This window comes from Falco naumanni, chromosome 2, assembly GCF_017639655.2.
Source record: "Falco naumanni isolate bFalNau1 chromosome 2, bFalNau1.pat, whole genome shotgun sequence".
Taxonomy (NCBI): Eukaryota; Metazoa; Chordata; class Aves; order Falconiformes; family Falconidae; genus Falco; species Falco naumanni.
Genome location: NC_054055.1, coordinates 107,464,074 through 107,474,941, shown reverse-complemented (window position 1 = coordinate 107,474,941; position 10,868 = coordinate 107,464,074). Strand labels below are relative to the sequence as shown.

Genomic DNA, 10,868 nt, shown 5'->3' with positions numbered 1-10,868 from the left:
ATCTAATCATATCTTTGAGATTACAGTGAAAATCCTCTGTCCTGCATTATCAGTAGTACCAGTTATCAGTTATGTAAGCAAGTGGTTACTTAAATCATAAGTTAACAGATTTTGTAACTTTTGCAAGTTTTGCCCTAACTCTGTCCTTTTGTGAGGTAGCAAGGACAGTTTATACCAGCGCATAAGTCCTAAAAAATTAATTTTGTGGATGATTTACTATAGAAAATACACATTCTTTTGAACATCATATTTAGAACCTGCCAGCATTCTAGTAGTTAAATTATTAGTAGGTATCCTTCTTAGCCTTAAAGCTTTTACTTATTATTGTATGAGGTATACATACTAACAAATAATTGCTGTAGCTGTGGTTAAAATACACAAGGCTTCCTAACAACTTACCTGTTGAAGTGAGTTAGGGAAACCAGGTGTGTTTATTAGGTGGTGTGTCTTGATATTTGTACTGGGGGTTACAGACATTTTTATCAGTCCTGAAAAGTGATGATCTCATGCTGATGGATCATTGGAACCCTGTTTATACAGGTCTGGGAGAAGCAACTAGCCAATTCGTTAAATACTCATAAAAGTTCTTGATCAATTGCTAAGGAACTGACTGTGGGGAGAAAACAAAACTTGTTTGGTCCTAGTGGAAAGGTTGAGGGTTTTTTTTAATTTCTTTTTTATTTTGCCTAGCTTTTGTGGCCATTTAAACCCTCAGGCAGAATAATAGAAGGAGAGAGTATCTGTTACCTGAAAGTTACCCCTAGAAATGCAATTTAGCTGAAATAATTGTTAATTCAGTACCAGAACTGAGGTTAGAGAGAGAAGATATTGACCTCCATTTGTACACATAAAACCTGGGGGGTTGGGGGATGTGGTAATTTTTTTTTTTATTAATGGATCCACATTCTGTAAAAAGGTCAGCTTTATGGAAAGAGATTTGTAGATAATTTTATCTTTAGAACTTCTCGGCATTTTTTACATTGAGTCTGTGTGTCAGAAATAATTGTGATGAATAGGAACAGGTTAGATTTCTTTGTTTCTTTGCCAGTGTTACTTCTTGGACTTGCCTAAATATTCCTAGGCTGACTCTTAGCCTGCTTCCAACTGCATAAAAGCTGCTTGTAGATCCAATTTGCCAGAGTACGTCAGATTTTAACCCTCTTTCTGGATCTATGCTTAATATTCAAGGAAAAGAAGGAATTGTTTCTGAAACAGGATTTCATTTATTTGTAAAGGTTGGTATTTGAAGCTATTCTGGATTTTTAGAATTTGTGAATTCTTTAGCGGACAGAGTTAGTCTAAATTAAGCAATAAATGTGAAGGGTTATTTTATTGGTTTTAGGCATTCGTACTGAGGTTTTTCAGAGCAACTTAGGCAACAGATATACAGCCCCTATAAAATGTAATGGGAGCTGCATAGTTGCAGCTCCAGCACAGCTTTGAAAGTCTCTGCTGTAGTGACTTTATGACACTATTTTTGAGCAATTTTGCAATTCTTTTGTTTCCTTTTGCTGCAGCTGATCATAGACTTTTTCTTCACATTTGCAATTGGCTTTAATGTTTCCACAGCCTTCTGAAGTCCAAGTCAACTTTTAAGTGTAAAAATGTAATTTCTTAAATGCTGTGGCTTTAATAACAGTAAAGGACAGGGGATGGGGACAGAAAACAAGGTCATGACCTGGATTAACCATGCTTTTGATAGATTAATTTTATTTTAGTAATCTGGGCCACTCTGGAATGGAGACTAGAGAAATTCACTGAGTTTTTGGAATAGGTCGTATTTTCTGAAACTTTAATTCTGGTCTGCTTTCTTCTTGTCATCATCTCCTTGCTTTCAAGACAGACTACCTGATTTGTTTAAGTAAATCTGATGACAGAACTTGGACAAACATGAAGGTAAGGAAATCACTACGCTCTTAATTCTGGGGCAAGGCAAACATAATCCATATTTCAAGCAAAATTTGGCTTTAATAATTGTTCTACAAAAGGAAGGGACGCTACCCAGGCAGAAAGCAGCATTCATGCAGTCAGAATCAAAAAAGTGGAGAAGGTATATTCAATCCTTTGAGATGTATTTGTGCAAAAGTTAGCTTAAATGGAAAACAGAAACTACATATTGCTGTATAATTTTTTAATAGTCATAACTTAGCCAAATCCCTGAGGATAAAATGCTTAAAGAAAATAAGCAACAAAAGAAATAAAATTAAAACAAGATAGTCTGAAGTGCTCTGTAAAGCAATCTTGAAAACTATCCAGAAAGTACATCTGTTGTTGGATGATGGAAAAGTACATGATAAACAACCAAACTGCAGCACCACTGGCATGGAAGAATACATTTTCAGATAGTTGAGATAAAGTTTTGAAACATAATTATACTTACCTGTTGTGTCTGTAGAACATAGTGCTTTACAGGATAAACCAGAGAACAACTAAAATCCCTTTCAAAGTGGAGAAAGCCAATGCACAGGCACAATTTATGCACTGTTGCGTATTAGAGCTCTAATACAGCTGGAAATAGAACCAAAGTCTCTTACGGCCAAGACTGGTGCCTTATTTGGTAGGTCACATCTCCCCATGGCACAGTGGGACAAGGCTCTGACGGTTCTTTTGTAAGTGCATTTTCTTACCTGCATTTTCTTGAATGATTAGAGGGCTCGTGGAGAGAGAATGCACAAGCCTTTTGCTTTCCACCACTATGTAGCTATGCAAAATGATTAGGATTATAATAGGACTGAGCTGGTATTAACTGATTGTTATCTTTTAGGTATATTTAAAAAGTCCAATACCTGTTTCAATTCTTCTAGCATACTGACAGTAAGATTAGTCCAATGCGTGAGGGCTGGGTGTTTAAACCTGGGAATTCAGCTGGTGGAAGGGGATCATGGGAGGCAAAGAGCACAGCTAAACGTGTGTGTGTGGTACTGTCCCAACCTATAATCTCAGAGGATAAGTGAGGAGGAGGATGGACACATGGGTGTAACGTTGACAGGGTCCAAATGTGCCGCAGACCTTACGGTGGTCACAGGCTGCCCAAGTAGCCAGATTCCTACAGAAGTTCAGCTACTGCAAGCACAGATCAGCACTTGCACTTTCCCTTTGGAACCACTTTTGCAAAATCTTCAGTCCTTTCTCAGGACTGGAGGAGCGAGACATTGATGAACGATAAATTTGTTTTTACAGGTCAGGTGAGGCATTAGTGCAACATCTGAAAATATCTGAAAAGCAGACACCCAAATAGGGAGTATAGGATGATCGAATTAGAATTTTTGTAAGTTTTAGAAATATGTGTGTGTTTTGCTGCTTTCAAAGGACAAGGTGGAGATTTTTTAACTGGAAATTGTTCACTCTCCATGTAGTTAAATTGCTGCAGAGCCACCTGCAGTCCCAGGGAACCTGGGCTGTGAGCATCCTTGTACCTCACTCAGCACAAGATGGCCAAGGGTCAGGATATCTTGGCGTTACTGTCACTGAAGCAAATACGGTTTAAATAGGTTTACTCTGATTTAGTACTATCATAAACCTGCGTGTGAGCTACAACCCAAGCTTAGGCACTAGCCTTACTATTTTTACCATACTAAGTTGGTGTTTGCTATCTTTGCTGGGAACGGGAGGTAAGAGTGAGTTGCATTTCAGTAGCATGTAACTATTTAATATGCAGACAGGCATAGTTAACTGGCAAGACGAGAATGTTGCATGTCAAGGTTTAATTCTCTACTGTACAATAAAATTTCTAGACAGCTTGCCAAAAATCACAGAGGAATAGAGCCATAAAGTTCCTCTAGTCAACAGTTTAGATTTGGAGTGACAATGCCAGGAGTCTGCTGAGTGTTATGGAGGTTTCCTGTGAGATGCTTGCATTCAGCAACCATAGTCTTCATTTTCTTACTTCAGCCAGTCTTTTGTAATTGTCTGTGGAGGGAGAGAAGATATGAGTAGTCTTTTCCTGAGCCATAATTTAGATTCAATTTATAACTTAGCCAACAACTAGAGCGGGAAGGATCTGGACTTAACCACTTTCTTCCCTGGATCCGTTTTTATCTCCTGTGCCTGTGAGACCGTGCAGGTGTCTGCCAGCAGTATCTATTTGATCTCCCATTTTGAAGCTGTTCCTTTGCATGCATTCACTAAAATAGGACTAGATCCTGGTCTCTGGGGAGAATGTCTTCAGCAGTGGTCAAGCCTAGACTTCCTTTTGGCTTCTGCTTCAGATATTTCTGGTTTAGACAGCTGAACAGGAAAGATTAAGATCATCGGTGAAAGTTGTTGAAGGATGTGCGTTATGCATCAGGAGTTCGGTACCTCTGTGTGCACATTGCAAAGGAAATCTGAATGCATCAGCCCTGGTGATGGAGGCTTAACTATGCAGGGACTTTATGTGCCTACAGATAAGGAAATGTCCAAAACAAGTTTTAAAGACTTAGGTGCAGAACGATGCAGACCTCAAATTGAGAATCTTTAGTTGTTTTTTTCTCTGCACAGGTGAATTTGGTGGATAAATATATCTCAAAAAGTTGGATCCTGTTAGTTTAACAAGTCACATATGTACTGTAACTATCTACTGCCTGTGGTACTACTTAGCTATTCTTTTAGTACTACTTTCAATGATTTGCACATGAGGTAGCACATCTTGCTGACTTAAAGGAAGGAAGGTATGCAGCTGGGAACGTATGCAGTTTGTGAGTGCAGAGACCTATGTTTTCAAAATTGCTTAGGAAATATTTGCATTCTGGCAGTAATGATGTGCTAATATTCAGTAATAATGTATCTTTACATATTAATATATTCAATATTGTGCAACTCGTGCTACAAAAAGAAGTTCCCCCATTCTCTACCATGAAAATGGAAACTGACTGTTAGGATTGGAGGAAGGCAATGATTAGGTTTTTTTACTGTGCATAATGAAAGCTGAATGACTTGGTTTACTGACGTTCTGGTCATTCTGAATTTTTAGCACGTTGTTTGGAATTAGCATGAAAATGCCAATGTTGAATGGTAAATACATATCCCAGAATGTCATTTTTGTGTTGTTTTTAAACTCTCTGTGAATTGCTTGCTGTCATTCAGCTGGGGTTTTTTGTTTTACAGAAGACCACCAATCCCTGCTTCAAGGGGAGGGGGGAAAGGACAAGAACCTTGTCATCTTGTGTACAATCAAAGCTATGATACAGAAAACTGGCTGTGTGGACTTCGAGTTTCATTTAGTGATTGTAAATTTGTGGTTTGAAAAGGGAATTGCAAGTTATTTGATAGAGGAGAAGATGCTATTCAAATAATTCAAATCGCTCAGCAATTGGAGACAAAAAAATTACTAAAAATATTTAGAAATGTAGGCAATGAAGTAGACACGATGGCCTTGAGGTTATGACCCTGGTTTCTGGATGTCTGAGTTGAATGTGTGATCTATCCAAAATGTGTTAGGACTGAAAAAGAGATAGCTTAGCCTGTCTTCTAATTTTGTGAGTATCTACCCCTAGAAGTAAAGAAAATCTGAATTTCAATTTAAGGCAATAGGAAAACCATTAAAATTCAGAGTAACGAGAAGTTTTTATTTGTCTGAAAACAGTATTAGTTAGGGATCTTAAACAGAGGTAATAAAAATTAAGGGCATCTATGAAAACAATATCAAACTTTCAGTAGTAAAACAAGCTTGTGGAGCAGAAAAAGGAGGAAGAACTGTTAGAGGTAACATCTCAAAAGAAGAAGAAGGATGTTAAAGGTTCTGGTAGAAACATGGCTTAAAAGGTAATGAGTTTTTAAGCAGCAAAGAGTTAACATGACAGATACAGCCATGGTCATGCAGTGTAGGACAATGCACTGCCTTCTGCTAGTGGAGGAAGCCTTTAATGCCAACTGTAAACTGACCTATCAAGCATGCTGACTTCTATAAAATTAGATAATCTTTTAAGAAAAAAGTAATTTGTTGGGGTTTTTTTTTAGTTGTTGTTCTTTCTAGATATCTAGAATTAGAAATACAAAATAAAATGAAAAATAATATCAACTATGTTTCTGGATAACAAAAGTGAGAACAAGGGTAAATTTTTCAACTGCTTGAACCAGCTCCTTGTCGGGGCAAAGTCTTTCTTGAAACAACTGATCCTTTTTGTCTAGAGTTGGCACATAACTGTTGCTTTAAATACCTTTTTTCTGCCAATTATTTTCTTAAAACTGTCAAAGTTCTGTTTAAATCTTGAGTGAGCATCAGGATTGAATGATATGCTTGTTCTCTATGCTTATTCCTTTGTGTATTCTTTTTGCAAAAGACAGAGGTATTTACAAAAGGTAGATAGACATTTGATTTCTCAGTGTTGTATGTCAATACTAAGACAATGTTAAGATGCTTAAATACAGTTTTCAGCTATTCAGATTGTGATCCTGATGCTTCAGTTTCAAGTTCTGTGCATAATATTAAAGTAAATATCTTGAGATTTATTTATGAAGAAACAACTGGTATTTATGTAATCCATAACCAGAGAAATCCAAGTCAACTAGAAGTCTTGGTCACTTTTGGTTTAAATTGTTCAAGCATATTATTTCTACTTGGCTAGAGCTGTGGTAGAAGTTTAAGCTTAATGTGTACATTAGCTATAGCTTGAGAAGCACATCCGTATTATGCAGTGTCTTACCTCTATGCTCTAGTCCCAGTACTGTTTGTCTGATGAGCATTAGTAATCTTACAAGCATATTGTATTTAAGAACTGTACTTGTCACAATTAAAATGTATGATGGATAGCTGTATCTATGGAGCTCTAATTAATGCAGAACAAGCAGAAATAAAAATAATGTATTTTTATTGACAATAAGATGTAGATTCTCATTAGACAAGTAATAAATATCCTATTTCAAGTTCCCTAAGGAAATCACCAGAATGACATTTTTCAGCCCTTTTCAGTCTTCAGGTTTCTGGATTTGTTTGATCTGGGGAATGATGAAGGAGAGACATCAGAGAAAGGTAAGAAAGAGATGTTGTCTTCCTAACTGAAGAAAATTCAGTGGGATTCCCTGAGTGGAATATAACATTCCCTTCTGTGAATAAAACCTGCAGATGTGAAACCTGGATGAGGAGTGGTAAGTTCCCGGTGACACCATCGATGTCAGGTAAAGCATCTTGAGAGAGAGAGGCATGCCTGTTGGATTTGACCTTGATGTAAAATATGTGAAGGAAATTTATTTTGTTGCTTGTATCTTTATGTAACCTTGTGTGTCTGTGGCTCTGGATATGCTGTATTTGCTTTTATATTGTGACATGAGATACAAGTGATTTCAAATTGACTGCTCAATGCTAGTGTATTAATGTATGACATCTCTGTGGGGTGTGATGGTTCTGAAACACAGCAGCCTGGTGTGTTCCAAGATACCTGAAAAGTCATTTTTAATGCAGGAGTTTCTGAAGAAGAGGAAAATTCCTTTGCATCCAGCAATATGTTGGGGAAAACCTTGAAGCAGGACTGTCCCACTTTGGGAGATGACTCCATAAAGTCAGTGATCTAGTGGTTAAGGGATGAATACAGGCAGATACTTCAAAGTGATCTTTAGGAGCTAGGACAAATACTTGAGAAGATGAACTTCAGAACGCAGTGAGTGATAGCTTCAGCCCCAATGTCAGCTACTGACATTAAAAATAACCATGTACTGCCTGGATTCTAAAGGCTGCAGATCACGAGGGGCTCCATGCTATGGGATAATCAGACCTGTAATTCTTCTTTAAATTTTGCTAGCTAAAAATCTGGCAATTCAAAATATTCTTTCCTTATGAACAGGCTCGTATGGGAAAAAAAAAAAAACACCAACAAAAAAACGCACAAACAAGTTAATTAGCTCATAAAACATTAACAAAAAATATTCACATCAGGTTTGCAGTCCAGATGAGAGCTTAGCACCATCACAGTGTACTTTTTCTTGCAGACCTTAAAGTTTTGGGCTCAGTTTGGTCTGAGATTTTTTAATATTTTTTTTAGAGTCGAGATCTTGTGTGCATGTGTATGTCCCTGAAAAAGTGCTAGCTAAGTACCAACTCTACTAAACAACTCTACTAGGTAGACTTTCTGTGTCTGTAGCTTTTAATGGGGCAGACATGAAACAGACAGGAATTTACAGTCTAGTCGGTTTTGAGGAGTAGTGACAAATACAGAGGGTGGGACAGGAGCAGGAGATTTACAGCAGCAGAGTTTCTTGCCTAGAAAGGTTTTGTACATGTCACCTCTGCTTTATACCAACCTCAGCAGCTTACAGTTAGAGCTACGAGGCATGTGAGTTTCTAAAGAAAATGGGGTAATGCTGATGGGTCACCCTGATGTGTTGACGTGCTTGGTGAATACCACTGTACCTGCAGCTGAGGTTAGTCCCGTGCCCTGGACCACCCCTGTTGCATGGAGCTGACCTTCGCGAGGTGCCTTCAGGTGCTTCCACTCAGCCTGGGCACAGGAGGCTCCCACTGCTGGCACCACAGCACGCGTCCAGGGTTTCCTCAACATGGGGGAGCTCATCAGCAGGCCCACAACTATAAACCACCTCTTTTGCCCTGCCTGTCCATCAACAGAGCCAGAGGGAGGAATATTCGCTGTTTTGAACACTATGTTGGTGTTCATAAAATGGAAGCTGCCCTCTCAATCAGTAGTGTTGGTAAATATGGACAAGCATATATCATTTAACTGGAAAACAGATTTCTGGGCTCCATGGGCCGAATTTCTAGCATGCAGGAAGGTAAATGAGCTGGGTGTAGATCTACTCAAAATTCATAAGCATTGCATGCAAATGTGCACAGACCAAAGTGCGTCAACATGATGAGAACAAAATTGTGATGTAACCAACAACACATCAAATTACTTCTTTCTTTTTCTGTAGATGCTAAGGGACCTAGCTAATTTTAAATGCTTGCTGTATCCACACAGCTGTACAAAATTCTGCATTTCAGGTAAAGCAGAATAAAACAGACCACAGTCTTGCCGTCTCCCCCATCCCAGCCCCCACATTGAAACTCCAGCAGCGCAGCTTTGAAAGCAATGCAGAAACATGCATCTAAGGAATGTTTAGACTTAACTAAGTGACCACTCATTTTAATACCCCTTGTGTCATCCTGGGGACCAATTCTTTTTAAAAAGCAGCTCCACTGGAGATGATAGCATGGATTACATGATCGTAAAATCAGTGTAAATGGGATCAGAAGCAGATCCATTAACTCTAATTAGGGAGTGTAGTGTGATCTTACTTCATTGCACTGTACACAGGCTGTACGGCTGTTATTTCAAGTGACAGACGTTTGTTTTCGGGCACTTAATTTGCACATCGAATTAATGGTAATGCATCCAAGAACTGATATTCCTAATATACAGCATTAGCATAGCTCACTCTGTCCCCAGCTTCTGCTCGGAAAAGGTTTCCAAAAAGAGATAAAACGGCTCACACTCAGTGGAATAATGGTATTTTCTGTCTTCTGTAGTGAAGTATTTCAGCCCAATGAGTGGTGAAAATAGAGGTTATTATTTACTTTTCATGGTAGTAGAAACCATTTTCAATGGATTGTGCATTTCTCTCAGGGTATAACATTTGCTCCTCCTGGAAGCAGGAAAATTATGTAGACAGATTTTTGCCTGTCTCTAAACCTTTCACCAGCTGACTAACCCCCAAGGTTTAATAGCTGGTAGACATCTGTAGGCAAAAGTAAGAGAAACGAGTTCATCAAGGAACTGTATCATGCTTCCAACATGTGGCAACATGAGTGCCTCTTCACCATCTGTTATTTGTGTGAGGATTTTATTATGTAAATGACGGTACACACTGCACTCTAAACAAAGGAAAATTATTCCCCTTACAGTATGTTGCGACTGCCAGGCTTCTGTGTCAGCCCCGCAACAAATAATGAAAACAACAGAGAATTTACAGACAGAATATCTTGGGTTCTTCTGCTTGTCCTCCCAAAAGGGAGCAAATATCTTTCAGAAGAATTTGTTTCTTGCATGTATTGTGACTCATAAAGACTGGTAGTTAAAGAAACAGAAAACAGTAGACAGAGGAAACTAAACTGAGGTGAGTTTTGAAGGCTTAAAACAGATTGAAGCTACAATCCTGCAAAACTATGGAGAGTCCCAAAACTCTCTGGTCTCACTAGGAGCCAAAAACATGGAACTGGACCCCTAAATCATCTGCAACAGACAGAAAGTATTGTTGTGGGATAGGATTGGAAGTACATATACTGCCCCACATTCTGGTTTAAAATTTTCCATTAAATTACCAATTTAAATTGAAATGTAATTATCTTAACTGGCATATTTTTGGCAGCTGTGATGAAAAAAAAAAAAAAAAAAAGAAAAAAAATCCCTACGCTACACTGGATCAAGTAAAAATCCATAGGAGTTCTAACACTGGCCCTTAATCAAAGTCTGCAAAGACACAAAGGCTTTGAGCTAATCTATGCCAAACCATGTTGGACAGTATGGCACTGCCTAGAGCATCCTTCTGGTGGCATTTAAAGCACCTGGTGCCCTAGGAAAAGAAATTATATCCAAGGCTGTAAATTCTGTTTTCCTTATATCCATCTACCAACCATCAGTGGCTTTTCCGATAGCAGCATAATATTTCATGGGAAAGAAAACACATCACTATTTTTTACTAATTTATTTAATATGTGACACCCAAGTGGTTATCTTCACACACACTCTCCCTCGTTGTGTATTTCATGCGGTTTAATATAATTAAACTGATTGTTGCATTCATTGATTTAACTCAAATCTTAATTTGATAACTGGGAAAGGTATGCACTGGGGACTAATTGTTATTCCAAGAGAACTTAAACAGAAGAAACTGTAGCTTGTGCCAGATTTGACCAAAATGATGGTTTAAGGGTGTTTGGTTACTTCCTGCATTGTCTTTGT

The 10,868-nt window shown here is 38.2% G+C and overlaps 1 long non-coding RNA gene across 1 annotated transcript; it reads left to right on the top strand.

The window, feature by feature from the left end:
• The first annotated feature begins 1,753 nt into the window (after positions 1-1,753).
• On the top strand, positions 1,754-7,037 carry LOC121083027. Its single transcript, XR_005826219.1, has 2 exons — positions 1,754-1,896; positions 6,880-7,037. It is a non-coding gene; the product is annotated as an uncharacterized LOC121083027 (long non-coding RNA).
• The last annotated feature ends 3,831 nt before the right edge of the window (positions 7,038-10,868 follow it).